A 22,406-nucleotide genomic window follows, 5' to 3' on the forward strand; every position below is an offset into this window, starting at 1 on the left:
CAAAGGATCGATCGATCGAGAGAGATGAGATGGCCAAAATCCTCATGCCCTAGCTAGGTATGGTAGAGTGTGAGGTAGGCAAATGAATGTGGTTGCAATGAATAATGATGAAGAAACAAAACGTGAGCGGCTGTCCAAAATTATGTGCCTCACTGTCTAATCGTCTCGATTTTTGCGTGCTCATTCATTTGCAGTGAATGTGTATATTCTGAAAAAAGTTATGAATATAAAAAAAGCGAGTAATGCAATTTTTTGATTATTTAAATTAATTAATTTGTCTCACTCGATTTTTGATTGATTTTATAAAAACCGCGATTTTCACTCAATCAGGACATGATCGTGTGTCCATAGAAAACACTGATATGTACCCTTAATTATGAAAAAAATTACTAGAATACATGTGAGAACAGGAATTTTAAATTTACATAATAGATAATTTACACTTAAATTTGTATATAAATATGAATATATATTTAGAAACATGTTTTATTTGAGAATAGTGAATTAAGTAATACATATCCCATTCCAATTTAATGTTATTTCTACTTTAAATTCTTAAACTGATCAAAGAATAAATAGCATAAGGGATTTTCTAAGGGCACACAATAAACACTAATTCACATGAATTTGGTGCATTTTGATTGGTCCTCTAATCATATATATTGATGGAACCCCTACATTTATAACAACTCCACCAATCAAAATATACCAAACTTATAAATTTAGTGCTTATTATGTGTTCTTGGGCATATATTAGAAAGACTGATAACAGAATGATAATGACACTTTGTGCTGAATTTTAGAAAAGAAAATGTTGGAACTCTCCAATATTGTTATAAATTTTTTCTAAATAATTAATAACCGGTAACTTTGCTCATAATAATATGGGATTCGCGTATATTTATATGTGGCCATCAATTAAATTTGGACACGTATCATGTCACGTTATTTTATAATTATTTTGATATAAATTTTGTGTTACCTAGTATTATTATTTAAATAAAAGTTATTTTTCCATTATTATTTCGTCTCGCTGACTTTTAATTTAGATGAACGGCCGATTTTGTTCCTAATTTTTTAAAACGGTTATTTTATCATATGCTCATATACATATAATAAGTGTCAAAATTTATAAATTTTGGCTATTTTGATTAATAATTTTTTTATGCGAGAATCCAACACTGTTAAAAAGAAATAACCAATCAAAATAACTTAAACATATAAATTTTAATATTTATTATACGCTCACAGATATATAATAAAAAAATTGTTTGAAAAATAGCCCATCATGAGGTTAATAATGTCCTCTATTTGCTAGAACAGAGAAATTCAGAAAACCGGGTTGAAATCAACATTGATAAATTTGTTAGTTTTACAAATTATCTAAACAAAAGGAGGAGCACAAGGGAAGTCCGATCCCCTGGGCGACGGAGACGAATCTTATAAACAGAGAGGTGCAGAGGAGTAATATGATTTAAATAGAGAGGTGCAGAGGAGTAATATGATTTACTACTTTCTTTCCATTAGATTTTATAGGTTTATTATTTGCATATATTTCGAGACTTATATAAAATATAATTTCATAATATTTTTTTTAAAAATATTGTGATGTTATACTTTAATGAGTATTAAAAAACGTGTGAAAAAGTAATGTACACAAATTAAAAATAATGTAGGAATCAGGTCAGTAATAATCATAACACATTTTTTCCCGAGAAATGTAATTATTAGCCATTTAGCCATCTTGTTACACTTTTCAAAGGAGGACTTGGCTCGAGTAGCCTTGCACTTTAACTATTTAAAATTTTAAACTAGAATTTAAATAATTTTATATAAAATAGAGCTTCAATAATATTCTATTATTTTTTTTAAAGTTAGCATCCTCCACTCAGGCGTTATTTATAAACAATCATTAATAATTTCTTATTTTCATTTTTAATAATAAAGAATTCATTTCACTCTCCTTCATATCAAATGCATAATTATAGTTTAAATATAATAAAAAATATTACTAAAATACATTTATAAGGATTTTTTTTGAAGTTTACATACAATTAAGCCCCGTTTGATATTGTCGTTGCATACGACTACACCAGTTTTTTGCTAAAAATCTGTCAGACATGTGTTTAGTAAATTTTAAAAGCTGTTGTCCGGAAAAGCGCTTCCGGTCTAGCTGTTAGCAAAAACATGTCCCTCGTACTTTTGGAAAAAGCTGTTTTAAGCTTTCACAAAAAGTAGCTATCAGTTTCAACATTAAACTTTCTCAAAAATATTAGTATTATATATATATTATATCTCAAAATATGCATAAATTAAAAAAATTACTAAACAATCATCTTATTTTCCTGATAGCACTTTTTCTCACAGCACAACAGTTTTCAACATCACTCTCAAACGGAGCTTTGAGACTAAATATCGTAAAATACTGTGATTCATTTTTATAATAATATTTTTAAGCAATATGTTAGGACGCTCTAATAACTTAATCATTGAAATAAGTTACGTATTTCATACGTTTGCTCTGCATGTAAGCGCGTCTTTAGATCAAATCCAACAATATCCTAATAAGTGCCTTAAAAATATAATAAAATATAATTTCCTATTAATTTAAGACAATTTTGTTGTATATCAACTCCGACAATATGCCTTATATTTGTGTCTTATTATTAAAATAATAATATATTTGATTTATAATAAGGACGGAAAATAAATGATGAGAGGAGAGAGAAGTGAAAAAAAGAGGGAAATAATTTTTTTTATTGAAATAAATGAGATAGGTCATGTTTAATGGTGCCTTTAAAATGAGGTACATGATAAATATCTTGATGTTTCAAAATATCATTAATACATTGTTGAAGCATCTATTTCTCCGCATGCCTTAAATTTAACTTAAGACAATTTTTTAGGATAATCTTGAACTTGCTACTAGGCAATACTTACAATATAAATCGTAAAAACAAATCATTCTTTCAACTTCGATAAACATAAAACAAATTATCGTTTAGTACTTATATATGCATCAAATATTTTATGCAGGATCAAAAATCAAATTCGGGTTTGATATATTTTGCATTCTATCTTCTTCTTTTTGCTGCTTGCTATTTCATGAAAATTTTCTCTGATTTGAATGCAAAGAACCGAGAGAGTTAGAACTTGCATGGGACTTTAAAGGTGACGTAGTTTACATTCTCGTCCCTGTAATAATGTCTCAGATATCGTTTATAAAATAAACTGTTTCAGGTTACAATATTAAAGCATTTTCTTACCGACCGGCTATAGTTTTTCACATATCAGAACTTTTATTTTCCCCTGAAAGAACAACTTCCGATGCGCAGATCGCTAAACAAAATTTTAACCCAGAACCCTTAAAATAGTGATATAATAGGAGCAATGCTACTCCTTATTTAAGATTTTTTGTAAGGTCATCATCAACCCAATTTCAAATTTATACTTTAACATTATTTTAGTGTAATTTTTTTTTACAATCTAACTCTAAATCTTAAACTATTTTGGTGTTGCACAAAAAATTACACCAAATTTGGCGTAACACTAAATTTTTTGAATTTTTGTTAATGCAACATTACTCTTATTTTTCTTACCTAAAACAAAATTATTTCTTTTGTATTCTACTAATTTTATTATTTTTATATTTTAAATTGTATTCTAATAATAAAATAATTTATATAATACAAGAATGATATAAGATTTAGTATATGTATGGGTTGGAGATAAATATGAAAATAGTATAAATTTTACACCATTTTAATATAAATTTCACAGCAAAATAATATAATACATTAGACATGCTCTTGGGCTCACGAATATTAAGGAATAAGACCAGCACCCCCCTAATTTTGGCTAATATTTCTGCTCCCGTGTAAATTGTAAATAATGTTTTGCTAATGCAGTATACTCCAATAAGATATTAAGATTGTAATAATATCCATGATCTTCAAGTTACAGTTTTTTCATTTAAAGACCTTGGTTTACACGTTGAATTGTATGAAATCGGTATTCAGTCCGATTCTCACATTTTCTAATATCTCCTTGTTTAAAACAAATGTTAGGACTATTTATTGTAGGAGAAATCTATAGGTGCAGATGCTGAGCTTAAAATTTTGTAGTGGAACAAAAACGCAAAAGGATCCTTAATCATCAAATCTATTGATAATTCGAGATTCCAACTGCTTATTTTGATCGGGGACTAACTTCACATACACAGTTTTGTAATATGTAAAAAGTTCAAAAACAAGGAATTTTCTAAAAAATTCTTGAAATAAAAATAAATGCAACCTCACTGCATGCAGCGATGTTCGACGAATGACAGATAATACGGAGATAGCGCTAAAACTGACTAGACATTTATACAGGAAGAGAGGTCAGGGGGTCAGGGATGCCATTTTCATCACTATCTATCTTATACAGGCCTCTGCAGATTAGACTTTCATGTGTACAAAAGAGATGGATGCTTTAAATACACCATTTTTTATCTTATTAAAACCTGCACAGTAAGGACAAATTTTATCTCGAACTTTTGTATGCAGTATATTATATATATATATATATTCATATGTCGGAGTATTTGAGCTACTTGGTAGTATATATAGTTTGACCTTCGTTGGCTTTTCTATCTTATTTGCTTTATACTAAAAGCTGAATACATGAAAAACAATATCCCAAGAATGCAATACAATACAAAACATCTATCAAATGCAGCTAAAAGATTCAAATATAGAGGACTGGTTTTGTCTTTGGTTTTGAGCAAACCCTAATACAGAAAACAAACACAAACCTTTGAGCTGACTATCTTACCGTGTAGTAAAACTTACCCTGTCTCGTTACTATCTTTGAGCTGACTATAGCAGATCTGGTGCAGTCAATCCTTCTTTTTGGGTTGACTATTTGAGTCTCTGTTTTAATGAACTGAAAGAACATAGTTAGGCTAGCCTCTCCTTTAATTTTCCCTTCACACTCCATCTGCATGTGATGGTGATATTCTGTTGCATGAGAGTGATATGATGCATATATAGCCAGAGATGTAAAAAGCTCATGAGGCCGGGTTCGGGCTTTTTAAAGCTCTGGTTTTTTTTTTAAAACGGATCGGACCGGGTTTTTCTAAACATCGGGTCGGGCCGGGCCAGGCTTGGCCGGCCTTCTTCAGAAATATAAGGCCCGTTTTAGGCCCACGCGCCGGGCCGGATCGGGCCGAACCGGGTTTTATCCGGGATTTTTATTTATATATTAAAAAATTATTTTAATATTTTATAACTCGATTTATGAGTAGTTTAAATACCGGAGAAAATAATATCTTGATATATCAGATATAGTAGTTTATACACCGAAATAAATAAATATTTTTAATATAATATATAAATAATCATATATACTCTAATTATTTCTAATATTATGATATATTATTTTAAAAATCATAAAAAGTATTGTATAATTTCAAATTTTATATAAAAAAATCAATTTTTTAATCGGGCTTTTCAAAAAGCCCGGACTTTTATCCGGGCCGATCCGGGCTTTTATCCGGACTTTTTTAAATCCGGGCTTTTATCCGGGCTTTTCGGGTTTCGGGCCGGGCCGGATTTTCGAGAAAAAGCAGGGCCATTTAAGGCTCGAGGGCCGGGCCGAACCGGGCCGCACTTTTTTCCGGATCGGGCTTTTCGAGCTTTTATTCAGATCGGATCAGATTTTGGGTTTCGAATTTTTTAAACATCTCTGTATATAGCATCTCTGTTGTGGAACAATATGTTACTCTATACTGATGCATATGGTTTGTTGCCCAAGGTGAATGCTACAAATATAATAAAATTTATTTACTGTACTTCTTTTTTAATGTCCTACTACAAAATTTACATGTAACATGTACTGATGCTGCATGGGGGAACATATGTGATATGACCAAAATAAGGAAAGACAAATTCCAAATCCTGAAGGCAAATTAGTAATAGGGAGAAGAGGGAGATCGAAATTGACACACTTCATTTGATAAAGCATAGAGAGAAAGATATAAAAGTAAGTGTTAATAATATAAAATAACAGTTGGCTAAAATTTGCTGAACCTGTAAAATATGTTGTTTCGATGGGGCTGGCTATATAGGTTGGCTATATTCTGAAAATAGTCTAATATAATTTTCAACAATATTTTTCAATAAAATTATTTTTTTTAGAAAATAATATTAATGCCAATTGATTTGAAATCGCGGTTATATATTTTAAGAAATTTAAATACATTAATATTTTTAAATAATAACCAAAATTATACTTTTTATAATATAAAAAAATATATTATAACCAATATTTAAATAATTTATTTGATTAAAAATAAATAAAAGATAAGATACATAAACCTGAGATATTATAGAGGTGCACAAAGTGAATATATAAATTATATGACTGACCTGGACAGTCTTAGAGATCGGTAGTGCTTGGCTATATATAGCCAACAAAGAATGGATGGCTATAAATTTAGCCAACATATATGGCCGGTTGGAGAAGTAAAAACAGAAGACATTGGCTATATTTTGCACTGTTCACTTGCCAGGTAAACATTTTATCCAAGGGCTTGACAACCTTAGAGATGCTCTTAGGATACAATAAATGGAGATCCTTTATTATGACTTATTACAAGAGTATTTATAATCTTTTTAGTATATATATGGGCCCAGGCCGAACAATTAGTCCCCCTTTAGTCCAAAAAGATCTTTAGATCTTTTAATTATGAGTTTTTACACTGGAGACTGAAAGAATAAATAAAAATAAAAAAGAAAAGAAAAAGGAGTAATAAATCGAGACTCTGTTATTTTTTTCCTTTTGTTTGTTCTCTACCTAAGTGTGGTTTCTTCATTGCTACCGTTTCTCTCTGGATACGTGTGGACGTGCCTTGGAAACCAGAGAGGTGGGAAGCCTTTATGCTTCTTTTTATAGGCAACTGTGTATCTAACCCTATATTTTTCAAGTTTCAAGACTCCTCAGTTGTCATCTCTTCTCATTCCTTAGGTATTCTTCTTTCTCTCCTTTTTTTATTGTTCTTGCCTTATCATTTCAACTTATTGGGTATTGATCCTCTTGTCTTCTCTTCTTCCTCTGATACTAAGAGTAGTGGTAATGATGAGACCAAAGGTTACGAATGTCCTGGTCGTGTAGATTCTGTCGTTCGTCCGCGTTATCACCTCCGTAGTCCCCCTTTCCTCAAGGCTGAGTCCGGTTCTTCTGGTGGGTATAAAGGCTCGGCTAATACGCCTGCTTTTAATGTTGGTTCCTCTTCTTTAACCTTTTCAACAAGTGATATGGCGAGGTCTCTCCGTGGTCTTAAGTTTGAGTATAATAGGTCTTTTAACCGTAGTAGTGAGTATTCTGAGAAGCCTATACATCTTGATCGATTATTAAAATATTGTTCGTTTTCGGATAGTTTTGATATTCCCTCCTGTCACTGACCGGATGTGGACTCCTTCACATCCTAGTCGTCATGTTATCCCGGATATTTACTTCGAAAGTGGGTTTAGGTTGCCTATGCACCCTTTTTACTTCTTCGTTTTCGGGGCTCTTGAGTATGTTTGTCTCAATTGGTTCCAATGTTGCTCTGCAAATTAACCGTCTTATTGCGAGATGTCATGGGCTTGGTTGGTTTCCCACTATTGATCTTTTATTTTCCATTTTCCGAGTCAAGAGTACCGGGACTCAGATTTATCTCGACAAAAGGAAGGTTGTTGTAAGCTTGTTGAAGTCCCCGGCTCTAACTCTGGGCTGCATGGTAGGTGGGCTTGGTATGAGGGGCCTGGTCTTGATCGTGTTAGGCCATTGAGGCTCCTCTGTCCTGCGGATGAGGTGCTTGAATCGTTTGGGGTCTAAGACCCCTACAGAGCTATTTGATTTTCTTGGGTCGTCTGCTAGATACCAGCTTGATAACTTTATAGATGACAAGTTTCTGAATTGTCACTGTTGTAAGACTTTTCTCCTTCCTATCATATAATTCTATCTTCTTTTATAGTTTCCCTACTTGTCTTCCATCATAGTTTATTTTATTGCTTTTTGCAGTGCTTGGGTCTGATCTGCTCCATTTGTCAAAGAGATTTTTGACCATGCCTACTGAGGAGTTTCTTTCCCTCCTTGTAAAAAGTAAGGCTGTTGGTGCCTCCGTTGTGGCTGTTTATGACTCTGGTGAAAAGGGTCTGGAAGTTGATCCGTGGGTTAAAACTGCTGACCCTGGATCTGTTAAGACTTCCCATATTGGAGTTGATGTTATTTGAAGGATAAAGATAAGGAGAAAAAATGCTACTGTGACGGCCATTCCTCTCGCAGTCATCATTCCAAGAGGTTTAAGGAATGTGCCAAGTGCCATGTTTCTAATGAGATGTAATTTACAACCCCAATTGGGGGTTATTGTGTCCGGCCTGCTGTTACTAGTGATGGCTCCATCCGACCTCGGGGTAAGAGTTTGCGAGTTTGCAAATGTTATGTAGAGAAGGTAATTTTTATCGTATTCCTCTTTTTAGTCTTAATGATTCTGAATGTAGGAGGTTAATGTTATCTTCCGTTATACGATTTTTTATGTGGTTTTTACTTGCAGTTTTCCATTGAGCTGGAAAGGGTAATGAAGCTTGGTGATGTTTCTGATCCCGACGAGGTGTCTCATCTTCAAGGCGAGGTCAACGAGCTGAAGGTTGCAAAGTCTGAATTGAAAAAATCTTTAGAGGAGTTGACGAAGAAGAATGACTCATCTGTTACTTAAATTCTTGCTCTTTTGACCGAGAAATTAGAGTTGCTTACGGAGTGCAATTCCTTGGAGACTGGTTCGCGAGATGCTAAGCTTGAGGTAGAAGGCTTGAATGCTGCTTTGGTTGCTTCTAAGGATAATTTCATCGAGAATGAGGCTGTTTGGATTGCTGATAAAACTGAGTTGATTACCAAATTGGATGGTATGGGCACTAGTCTTGCCCGCTGTTAAGATGAGGCACTCAAATCATTCGAGGAAGGTTATGGTGAATGCTTGACTTGCTTAGCTGGTTCTGGGATGGACGTGAAAGATCATAGCTTTGATTCCTATCTCGCGGAAGTGGAAAATAAAGTTCAAGCTGGGAAGGCTACTTCTTCTGCTCATTCTGGAGCTGTTTGATTTGCTGAGTGCCTGGGGTATGCTCCTATAGGTTATTTGTAACTGATTATCAAAGGATTTATGATTATTTACAAACACTTATTTATGTTTTTTGAACTTGAAATATTTTGCTTATCATTGCTTTGAGCTTCTGTGGCTACCTTAATGAATTCCATCTGCCTCTTGGAGGTTTCTGTTATGACTTGGAGTTTTTTACTTCATAAAATTAGCATTCTTTCGCATGTTTTGGGAGACTTTATTGCTTTGTTGCATTGTTAATTTCCTTTAGGCATTTTTTTTTGCATTGGTGAATTTGTAAAATCAAACCTCGTCTAGAGTTAGGATCTTCTTTTGTTCTTCGCGTTGGCCTTACCGTGTTTTTTTAGCTTCACTTGGAGATAAGTCTTCCTAGTAGTTTATCGAATTTTTATATTTGTAATTTTCATCCCACTTTGGTTCGTGAGGTACTCCTTCGACTTTTGATCCCTTGATTCTTGTGGCGATTGGAGAATGGCCTTTAAGCATGCGTATATGTAAAAAAGTTTTCCCCTTTTTTTTTAAAGCAAAACTATTTTGAGTGAGTGTTTGCAAATGTATAAGAAAGAGAATTTTGACATAAAAATAAAGATTTTCGTAATAATACGTTGATGCATAGCATTTTTGTGAGTTACTTCATAGTGGGTTAATCCTGGAGCCCAAACTGTGGAAGCAACTTGATTAAAAATAAAAACTTACAGGATTTATAACTTAATAACTTAAATGGGAAGTTCTGTCATGGAGGTGTTAGGGATGATACTTTTTGAGATGGATGACGTTCCAAGTGTTCGCTGTTGGAGTGCTGTCGAGCAGAGCTAGGCGGTAGGTGCCTGTACTGATGACCTTTATAACCCGGTAGGGACCTTCCCATGGTGGAGACAGTTTACTGACTTTTACAGGCATCGAGGCTGCTGCTTCTCTAAGCACTAGGTCATTTACCTTGAAACCACTTGGTTTAGTTTTGGAGTTGTAGAGCCGTGCGACCTGCTCTTGGTATTTGAGGACCTTGAGATCGTTATTCAGGGGAACCCTTCTTCTTCAAGAAGATTGTTATTCAGGGGAAACCCTTCTTCTGAGCTCTTTGGATTAAAAATTTTTGATCCTCAAGGTTTTAGTCCCTATCTCCATTGGTAGGACTACCTCCGTGCCATACGCCATTCTGAAAGGTGTATTAGGAATATGTTGTGAACTTGATGATAAGTTGAACAAAACACCTTAGTAGATTTAACTTAGTGTTTTTGTAACTCTTGACGAATGTTCTACAATAGTCCCGATGAATGAACTTTATAGTCCTGACGGATGATGAATGAACATCCATCGAGAGTGTAGCTTATGTAATAATAAGTTGTGTAGCACATATCTGCAAACAATAATGTATTAGTTGAGTAGATGTTGTAGGATTCTTTAAGTCATATTGACCACTAGATTGATATGCAGAATAGGTTGGCTAATTGTAGATATAAGATGTCTTGTAATTCTTGTATAAGTGAAATAGAGTCAAGTGGCAGAAAGGCTCCCGACTAGGGATGGCAAAATAATCCGATCCGACGGATATCCGATCCGAAACCCGAAATTTTGGATATACCGAACCCGATTTTTTGGATTTGGATTTGGATATGGATTTAATTTTTAAACCTGAATTTTTTTGGATTTGAATTTGGATATTAGGTATACTGATCCGAAACCCGATCCGAAACGCTATCGGAACCCGATCCGAACCCGAAATCTAAAATAACCCGGATTATTAAATATATATATATATATTAATTATATATATAATATGAGAATTTTATATATTCCACATTATAATATTATATATATATTCTATAATTTACCTTGTACATATTATTATAAGGATGATCTACAAAAGCTCCCGACAGATAATCAAAAAGGATTACGACGGATGACCAACATAGTCCCGACGGATGATCATATTCAAAAGAGTAGTTGACAGTGACAACACAGTCACATGCGTCAGGTGTTTGCAAATGGAATGTGGCAGCCTAATTGCAGGATTTAGAGAACAAAGAAGCATTACCATTTCCATGCAATTATGAAGATATTCAAAGATGCTGGATAGTGTAATGAAGTAGCATGAAATTAGACTAGAAACAACTTTTGTTTTACTTATTTGTCTTTTTATCATGTAACTTGGTAGTATATAAACCAAGTGTAGCAAGTAGAACAAAAACTAAGTTAGTAAGCATTATTTTCAGAGAGATAGAAAAAACTGTATATGTTAAGCATCTCTTTGTAATTCTGCAAGTTCACTTGTAAGCAGCTGTGTGCTACTCAAGCATCACAGAGTTCTCATCTTAATATATATATCTCTGGTGGATAAGTTCAAATCCACCAGAAAGTATTAAATCCTTGTGTTTTATTTCTTTGTGCTTGATTTTCATATCTTTATCATTCCGCAATCTAGAAAAATCTGCACAGTTATATTATTAAGTAAGAACAATTTTAAAAATAGAAAAAGAAACCAGAATTACATTCAACCCCCCTTTTGTAACTCTTGTTGTATTGTTTGGGAATTACAATTGGTATCAGAGCAAGCTCTTGAAGAACAAAGAGTTTAAAGATCACCACAATCAACAAGATGAACAAAATAGATGTTGGAGTAAAGATTCCATTCCTGGACAAAGACAACTATCACCATTGGAAGGTGAAGGTGCACCTGCATCTCCTATCTCAAGATGGAGCATATGTGGACTGCATTGAAAAGGGTCCACATGTTCCTATGAGAGCTGCTACAAAAAATAAAGCACCAGTCCCAAAATCACAAGCAGAATGGTCAGATCCAGACACTACACCATATATGACCTATTGCAAGCCCAATATACTTTTGTGTTGCATAAAGTGTTACTATAGCCACAAAAGTTGCTAGTATATTGCAACACTTTTAAAAGTGCTATAAAAAATATGAAAGCGTTGCAAACAAAAAGTTTATTTTCACAATTTAAAATAATTGCAATATTTTTAGAAAAGTGTTACAATACATGCTACATTTTAATCCAATTGACTGAAATTTGTAGGCGGGAGTTGAAATTTTTCAATGAGCGGGATAACAATTGGCACCAAATATTTTTTTACTGAAAATAAATTTTATTTCAGAAAACGACACATCTCTGTCTCGCACATCTCTCTCAGCCGCTCATCTTTGCCTCGACCGTCTCTTTCTCCCCCATCTCCCTCGCTCATCTGCCTCAACCATCTTTCACCCATCTAAATCAATCATCTATATCACTCATCCCATATATATTTCCTTGTTCCATAAAGTCGATTAGCTAAAGTCAATTAGAGTAAAACCCCAAAACCCAGAACTGATTTGAGCGAAGATTAGGGTAAATATTCAATTCAAGTTTCAGCTAGAGGTAGATTAACCATCTATTTTTGATTATATATAATTATTATGTGTATATATGTATACAAGTGAAAGTTTTTGATTATATATTGGATTATGTATTCTTAATTTTTGTTTGATTAAAGCTCCTGTGTTAGGTTAAATTAGTAGAATTTTTCAATTAGTGGAATTAAGATATGGTTTTGGTCAAAGACAATATAAAATTTTGATATGGATTCTCAGGATTTGCTGTTCACATGTCTGAAACTGAAGTTGACCCGGTGTTTGAAACTCCACACCACCAGGTCATGGTTTTTTCTCGAGAATCAGGTACATTCATTTGTTTGTTGTGTTTTTATGATTTTCAGAATTTTCAGATTATTAATTTTTAGAAATTTATTTGGTTATCAGGTGTTTAGCCTGAATCCAAGAGCTTTAATGATCAAGGTATGGGTCTAGTTCCAAAGAGGTGGAAGGTTCTTGTGAAGCAATAGAGGATTTCCCTGCTTCAAGTTGCAACAGGTAAATCCCCTGACCCTCTGGTAAATCCCCTGACACCATATCCGCTGATTGATGGTGTCTTGGCCAAAGTTAATGGATCCGAGGACAGTGCATCAAGGTAAAACAAATATACTCTTGTAGCAAGTCTCCAACATATCCGCTGTTGATTACATATGTAGTTTCTATTTTGTAGCAACTTATTGATCAGAATAAGTTGTACAGGAATCCAACTGTAACAATATTAAAGTCAGAAACATCTGTTCATTACACACCAGCACCTACAATCCCAAGTTTCTCATCTAGAGGCCCGTCAGCTCTAACGCATAACATTCTTAAGGCAAGTACATCTCACACATAAAATTATGGATAAATATATCCTTTATAATATATAAGTGATGATGTCAAAGATTACTGAATATAACAATATCATTAGTGTTCCTGATCATAGTATAAAGCAAAGCTAAATGAACATCTGATCTAAGGAGAATAATGAACTGTTACTTTTCATAATCTGTTAAGCTTGGGGTTAGTCTTGTTAACAGGCATGAATGTGTGTTAGGCAATATTCTCATAAATTGGGGGAGATTGTTGTGCAAGACATGCCTGTATCTCAACAAGACTAAGTCATATTGACAATCCTAAGTTATATTGGTATCTTAGTTTGTATTTATACTTGTAACACTTTAAAGTCTGTAAAAATCAAAGGAGCAGACTGGAGTCTTTTTCCTGAAATAGTATCAAGCCTAAGAATTCTATCTGGAAGAAGATCAAGAAGATCATGCCTCAGAAGAATTTTAAAGAAGCTTGGAGTTGAATAAATCTGTTTGGATAAAAATACTCTAAGTCAGGATCTCTACAAGTCACATATTTAGTGTTATAGAGAAGTCATTCGAGAACTCCAAATGACTTATTGAGAAGTCAGGAAAGCTACTAGAGAACTTAGAGAGAGACATGAAGGTTGGAGATATCGACAAGTCTCTTCACTTGAGAACTCAGAGTTATCGACAAGTCTACATTCATTAGAGAACTCTGAGTTATCGATAAATCTAAGTCTACTAGAGAACTCAGAGATATCGATAAGTCAAAATTCACTAGAGAACTCTAAGTTATCGACAAGACAAAGTGAAGACATGATGCTGAGAGATCTCGACAAGCTAAAGGTTCATTCAAGAACTCAGAGACCTCTATAAGTCAAATTCACTATAACATTAAAGATCTCGATAAGTCATTATACTTATCGAGATGTCAAGATCTCTATATACCTAATTGGAGATCTCGAGTAAAATTCTCAAAGTACAAAATCACAGACCGGTTCAATATTCAAGATTAACAATCAACAAATAATCCAAACAGCTGGATTGACAAGTCTACAAAAAGCAGCTTGAAGAATGTGCAAGATCAATGGTGAAGATTAACTAACAGAGGAAGATTAAAATTATCACAGGATGCTAAAGATATGCTAATCCAGAAATGGAAGATCTACTTTTCTATAAATAGAAATGACAAGTGACAGTTTAGAAAAGCTAATAGCATGACTTATTGTATACTGTGTAAACCAACAATTAACTAGATTATAAAGTTAACACTGGTACATCAGTCAGTTGTACCAATTTAGATCAAATTTCTTGTAACACTCTCAAGGAGAAGCTAAGCTCTTTATCAATAAAGAGCCTAGAAATTTTTTAGCAAAACAGTCTTAATTTTAATATAAAATTAAGTGAGTTTTGAAGATTTGTGTTCTTTATTTTCTGTAAGCTTAATTTCTGCATGAACACATTTTACTACAAGATTTAATTTACTTTGTTCAACCATAAACATTCAAGAAAATCCCAAAACAGTAAAACACATTCACCCCCCTCTGTGTGTTATTCATTTCCTAACAAGTGGTATCAGAGCAAAATCTGAAAGTTAACAGACTCAAGATCTTAAAAGAATGAATACACAGAAAATCAGTAGCATCAAAATTCCTACATTTGACAAAGCTAACTACACTCTTTGGAAAAAGAAAATGATCTTGTTTATCAGGATGACCAATCCACTCTACATTCAGATCCTCAAGAATGGGCCCTTCACTCCTGTGGTTAGAGTTAAGGAATCTACAGATGGAGACATGGTTATCCCAACTCATTATGCTCCAAAAGATCCTTCTAGGTATACTGAGCCGGAAAAGGAGAAAGTTTCCTTGGATAGTAGCTTGAAATTAATAATGATTGAGTCACTTGACAATATGATGTACAACAACATTGTCAACTTTGACACTGCCAAGCAAATATGGGAAAAGATTGAGATACTCTGTGAGGGAACTGAAGAAGTTACGTCAAACCAAAGAAGAATATTGATTTCACAGTATGAGGGTTTTATGGAAAAGCCAAAGGAAAGTATTACTGATGTGTTTGAAAGGTTTAACAAACTGATAAATGATTTGCAGCTTCATGACAAATATTATGAAGCTGAAGAAGTGAACCTGAAGTTCTTGCTTACTATCCCTGATAATTTGGAATAGAAAATCTCTGCAATCAGGGAAGGGAGAGACTTGAGTAGAATAACACTGGAAATTCTGTATGGAATTCTTAAAACATATGAACTTGAAATGATTCAAAGAAAATCATTGAGATCTGGCCAAGGACATGCTGTAGATGGCTCAAGTGCTTTAATTGTCAATGAAAGCCAAATATCTACTGATGAGCCAAGATCTAAAATTCCAGTTACCTCAACAAGTGAGCAAAGAACAAATGATTCACAGGAACAAGTCATTCTGGAATTGGAAAAAAATGAGTCCTACACTCTTGAAGAACTGGATGAACTAGATCAGTCAATGGCCTATTTGGCTAGAAAATTCTCCAACATTAGAGTAAAGAAGCCAATATACTTCAAGAGTAAAGGACCGTCTTTCAACAAAGATAGCAGCTAGAAAGAAAAAAGGAAGTACAATTCTGATAGCAAGAATGGCTACAAAACTGGATCTGTTGACAGATCTAAGATAAGGTGTTTCAGTTGTGATGAACTAGGCCACTTTGCTACAGAATGCAGGAAATCCAAGAAGGCAAAGAAAGATAAAGCTTATCTTGAACTTGAAGCAAATTATGAAGCTCTTCTGAAGAAATAGCAAAGCAAAGCTTATAGTACAGAAGGTAAAAGTTGGGATGACTCTAAAAATGATGAAGATGAAGAATTTAGAAACTATGCACTTAGGGCCTTGGAGCAAGGAGAATCATCCTCATCTAAATCACATGTACCAACTCTTACCACCTTTGATTTATATGTGAATCAATATAAGAAAACTGTTGAAAAGATGAGCACATAAATGTTTCACATTCATACAAGCATGGTGGCTGCAAATGAAGAAGTGAGCAGACTGACAAAAATGAATGAGAAGTTTGAGAATGAAAAACAAGGAACTAAATTGTTGATAGTGGAGCTTGAAGCTTTGAAACAAGAAAATGGTTATCTGAAGAACAAGCTCAAGTGTGCAAATGAGATTGAAGTTGTGCTAAGGGAAAAACTGGAGAAAAATGAAGTAAAGTTGAAGTCCTTCAGGAATGCATCCGAATTGGTTGGTCAGTACCATGAGAAAAATAAACCATGTGCAAACATTTTTATTGGTCTTGATTATGATGCCTTGAACAGCAAGAAGAAAAATATAAGTGACAAAGGAAAAACAACAGAGAATGAAAATGTTCCAGCAATGCTGAAAAAGGTTAGGTCACCTGTGTTCAAGGCTTGTGAAGTAAACTTCAGTGAAGAAGAATTGATTATCAAGCAAGAAATTGCAGATGAGGATAATGAAAAAGAAAAATGCAAACTCAACTCAATCTTCTAAGGTTGAAGAAACTCATGGACAATCAAAACACCAAGAATCCTGTTAAAGAAATAAAGATTGAAGATGCAAGAAAGAAGAAGAAAAATAGAAATGGGAAAATAGGGATAAACAAAAGCAATAATTTTGCTTATATTGCAGATGCTCCTAGGAAGAAGTGTGAAAAATGTGGCTCTGCAAATCATTTAACTCACCTTTGTAAAAAGGTTGTTAGCAAGCCAACTGAAGGAGCATGCAAATATAATGAAGCAGATTCAAATGATCCCTACTCATTATGTGACAAGTTTGACTACATCCCTTGCAACTTGAAAGTGATAAAGAGTTGCCACAAACTTAGAGTAGACCTTAAAGAAACAAAAATTGGGTCTACATCAGATAGGGAAAATGCACAACAATCATTAAACTGTATTTTATCTGAAACAACTCACTCTACTTCTGCTAAATCAGTTAACAAGAATAAAGTACCCAACACTGCTTGGGTTACTAAACATACCTAAATCTCATTGTGTGCAGGGCAAAGTGAAGAAAGTCATATGGATCATTGACAATGGATGTTCCAAAGGCCCTGCTATCACAGTTTAGCAGTTTGAGGTGATAAGGCCCTGCTGTCACAGTTTAAGGTGAAAGCTGGCCCCTTGGTGACCTTTGAAGACAACAACAAATGATTCACAATCGGATATGGAAAGATTGTTTCTGAAAATGTTGTCATTGATGATATATCACTGGTAGATGGTCTTGAAGTGAATCTTCTCAGTGTTAGCCAATTTGCAGACACAGGCTTTAAAGTTTTATTTAACAAAGAAGAATGCACTTTTATCAGCAAGAAAACTGGTGAAGTTGCTTTGAAAGGAGCAAGGAAAGGAAGCTTGTTTGTTGCGGATTTTGATTCAACAAATAAGTTGTTAGGTCACACACACCGTAGAAGGGGGTTGAATACAGTGTCTAGTATAATCAAATCGAATTAAGAACACAAGTATGAAACACATAATAATCTTATTAATAAAAAAGTATTACAATGGAGCCGTTCTCTCTCAGTGATGAACAAATATCACGAGAGCTGCTAGGGTTACAATGAATAATATTCTCGATTATGATAACACTTATAGTGTAAACCCTATGCTGTGTTTATATAGACACACAGTTACAAGATAATCTTCTAATTGATATCGAACATAAGTCTGCATCCTAAAATATATCAACTAGTTATCTTTTCTTCCAAGTATTCTATTCTTCATAGAATTCTTCTCCATGCATATCTCTTCTTATGTTTTTTTTAATCTGCTTTCCTTCAATCAGTCGTCTTCCTCATCTGAATGTCTTCTTAAGTCCTGATATTATCTCCTGATAAATATCTTCTGATATCTTAAGTTCTGATAACTTAAGTTCTGATATCTTAAGTTCTGATTTCAGTATAAGTACCGATTTCTAGTTAAGTCCTGATTTGTCCTGTTAGTTAAGATTTAAAAACTAAACACAAATCATTATTAGACATGACATCACAAATATATCTAACAATCTCTCCCAACTTGTAAATTAGCATAATATACAAGTTCAATAGATATTTGATGATGTCAAAAACATTAAGTACAAATGCATATGAGAATTTGACTAAGTAACTACAACTCACAGTCTTTATAGCTTTTACCATCCTTAAATCTGATATCAGCTTTAACCTGTATAACCTTCAGAATTTAACAATTGCAGTCCTTGACTTGGCTTCAGTGTGTAATCTCTTTAATGTCAGGAGTTGTTCTTAGATAGTTCCTTAACAGACTTCTCTCAACATATTCAAATTCATTCTTCATCCTCCTTTTTGCATCTTTAAGTTCAACTGTATCTTCACCTGTTTGAAAGATAGCAGCCCTGAGATCATTTATTTTTGCTTTTCTTATATCCCGATCTAGTCTGATGACATAGGCTTTATCAGACTCTAGATTGAATTCAAGACCTTTAATACCAAGAAATGTAGTGATGATTTTTGCGGTATTAGGCTTCATCTCAACTATATCACCATCGTGAGCTCTGTACTTAGGATAATATGGCCTATCAGACGTTACAGAGTAAAGTTTCTTCTGCCTTTGAATATCAGATTTTAAGTAACTGGCAGCACCATCTGTTGACCTATTTTTCACTTGAAGTAGAAATAGCACATGTTGCAATTCTTCAAAGTACTTCAAACGAATAACATTCTTTCTAATCTGGAATACCCTCCCATCTGTTATGAAGTATAACATGATATCTTTTTTTAGTACAGAGTGGTAAACCATTTATACAGACTCCAGTTGATTCAATCTTTCAGGAGTTGTTCCTACTCTTGGTTCACTCAAAGAAGTTGAATCAGAGGTAATATTATTTACCCTCTTTTCTTTAGAACTACCCAATCCTGATTTGTCTCTAGCTTCCTTTCCTCTAATAACTCTTGCTTCAAAACCACTTGATGTAGTCTTCAAAAGTTGTGTAGATTGTTGAGCTTTAGTAAACCCAGGTAGTAGAATTTTTGAAGGTTTAACATGAGCAATGTCAGAGGTTTTCTTTCCTTTATCTTCAAATATCAATCCAACTTGAGCTCTGTCAGAGGTTGCTTGCTTCATTATAATATCAGAATTTACTAAGTCCTGATCTTGAACAATATGAGCTATGTCAGAGGTTGTTTGAATATTCTTTTTCTTTAAAATCAGACTAATATCTTCATCAGATTTTGCTTCCAGATCCATGACTGGCATATATACCTTTACAGGTTCATCAACTTTAGCTTTGCCCTTGGATCTAGGATCAACTTCCACCTGTGATTTGGCTTTGGATTCAGATTTGATTGCCTCAGAGTTTGTCTTCTCTTTAATCACAATGCCCTTAGGCTTAGGTGGTTTCTTTGCAATAACTTGAGCTTTAGACTTTGATTTGACATTTTCTGCTTTAAGTCTGGCTTCTTCTTTCTTCAGACTTTCAAAGTCCATTCCTGGATTGTCTTTGAGAAATAGTCTTTTTGAAATTTCTTCATCCAGCTTCTGTAACTTGGGGTCTTGATAGTAGACTGATGTTTCCTTCCCCTTAAGCTTCAGTGTCTACATAAACTTCTGTGATTCTTGACTTTTACCCTGTATCAGAATATCAGGCTTAGTCAGAACTTGCTTATCAGAACTTATTCTTCTATCAACATCAGAACTTGATTTCTGTGTAGAAGTTCCTACTTTCCTGACTGAAGAGCCTTTGCCTGGACCATGACCTCTACCCCTTTCAGAGTTTCCCTGGTCATCATTTCCATCATCCTTTTTCTTCAGTGCTAAATCATATTTGCATTTGGACTTAATCACTTTCTCCCCCTTTTTGGCATCATCAGGTAATAGGAGAGAGAGAAGTACTTCCACTGAAGATTGGATTTCATTTAGTTGAACTTCTTGAGAAGCTTGATTCTTCAGTACTTCAGCAATCTGAGCTTGCTGTTTCTCCTGAGCTTTCTCAATATACCCAATGCGGTCAAAGGCTGGTTTAAAAAACCTGTTCTTTTCCAATTTGACATTCATGTCTTGCTGAATCAGAGTTTCTTGAATTTTGTTCAACTTGGCTTGAGTTATTGAGTGTTGACCTTGAAGGTGCCTTGTACTCAATGCAGTAACTCTGAGTTGTTCTTTGAAATCATCATTCATTAGCATCTCATCAGCTTTAGCCAGGTGCTTAGCAAGAATTTTTTCAGTAGGAACAAAATCAACTTTGTTCCACTCCTTGATCCATTCCTTTCCTCTTGGAGTTTCACTCCAAGGTACTGGTGCATCCCCTCTCACAAACGTTTTAATCAAATCAGCTTTATTTACTGCTGGTAGAGGTGCATTTTCTGAAGGATCAGTTGCATCAACATTTTCATTTATAGCAGCTTCACCAGTAGTGTCAACATTTGCAGCATCAGAACTTACAGAGCCTGCAGAATCAGTTTTCTCTGATAAAATGATAGTGTGTGAGGCTATAGAGGTTTCAAAATCATCCTCTAAGTTCTGATTAACATCCAAATTCCGATGCTCACCTAATATCTGAACTTCATCATTTAGATTCAGAAGAGGTGTTGTTGGAATATCAGCATTGAGATTAGCATCTAAAATTGGTGTTGTTGGTGGAGTATGTTGAGGAATGGTTGGAGCTTCCAAGTACAGAACCTCAGGCACAACCATGTTGTGAATATCTATTTCATCACTTGTACCTAGGTCTTCAGTATGAACTTGTTTAAAAATAGGAGACACTGAAGGTGTAGGCACTCTGTCTTGAGCAGTGTCTTCAGCTTGAATTGGTGACAGTGGAGGTGTAGTTGCAGTGGCTTCAGCAAATTTTGGTTGTGTAGAAGGAAGGGATTCAATCACAATTGACTCCTTTGAGATCAGAGATTCTTGATCCCCTTCCTTAGCTGCTGCTTCCACATCCTCTGAATCTGACTCAACTTTGTCCCTATTAGCTCTTTGTTTCTTCCATCTCTTCAAGGGTGGAGAGACTTTGGGAGCTTTGTCATCAGATTTATCTTTCTAAGCCTTTTGAGTGGCCTAGAACTCCCAGTTTCCTGAACTTTCTGAGAAGAGACCTTCTCAGCTACTTTTGCAACAGGTTCTGATGGTTGAACCTGTACCCCCTCATCATCAGACTCATCTATTAAAATTATTTTCCTTCTTTTCTGTTGTATCTGAGGTACAGTCTTTGTCCTCTTTGCTCTTGAAGAAGAAGGCTTCACTGTAGGTGCTGATGGTTGAGTGGTATGTGCTGATGTTTGTGGTTGCTGTGGTTGAATGATGGTTGTTTCTGGTGGCTGTTGTGTGTTGGTGGGTTGGACATCAGGATATAGCAATGAATAGGTAGCAGCATCAGCATTTACCAGAGCTTGCTTTACTGATAAAGGGATTTGTAAAGGTCTCAAAACTCCCTTCTCGTTGTCAGCAGTAAAAAGATCAATAAAAGCTCTCTTTGCTAACCTAAAAGGTTCTATGAGTTCACCTGTTAGTTTTGGTTCATCTTCTGTACAGTATTTGTAAATTAACTGACAGAACCTAGCAAAGTAAACTACATTCCTGTCCTCTTTCATTTTATCTCCTATAAAACATAACACAGTCTTTGCATAATCAAAATGAGACTGGTTTAGGAGTCTATACCCAATTCGTTGTGTCAGGATAAGAATGGCATCAAAATTTGAGCATTTGTTGGCCAACGTCTTCGTGATGCAATCGAAGAAGAAGCTCCATTCCTTTCGAATATATGGGCGTTTGAGTTGACCCAACTTAGCCAAACTCCGTTCATACCCAAGATTCGCCATCATTTGTTGTAGCAAGGGCTCTTCCACAGCAGAACTGAATTGACATGATTCAGGTACGTGTAGAGCTTTACGAACTGCTCCTGGAGTAACAACATACTCAACCTCATTTGCTGTAAATACGATGCTTGGAGTCCCATGCTTGAAGGGTTCATAGCACATAAACGCAACGAAAAAGTAAATTTAAATCTTAAAAAAAAAACGAAACCCTCCGTAGGATCCATGCGAAAAATAATATTTAATTCGTAGTTCAGTATGTTTACCTTAAGAAGCTTTACGTTAATGGAAATATGGAGGTCTTTAATAGCGATCCAAGAACGATGAACGG

This window comes from Apium graveolens, chromosome 3 (genome assembly GCF_009905375.1).
Source record: "Apium graveolens cultivar Ventura chromosome 3, ASM990537v1, whole genome shotgun sequence".
NCBI classification, from domain to species: Eukaryota; Viridiplantae; Streptophyta; class Magnoliopsida; order Apiales; family Apiaceae; genus Apium; species Apium graveolens.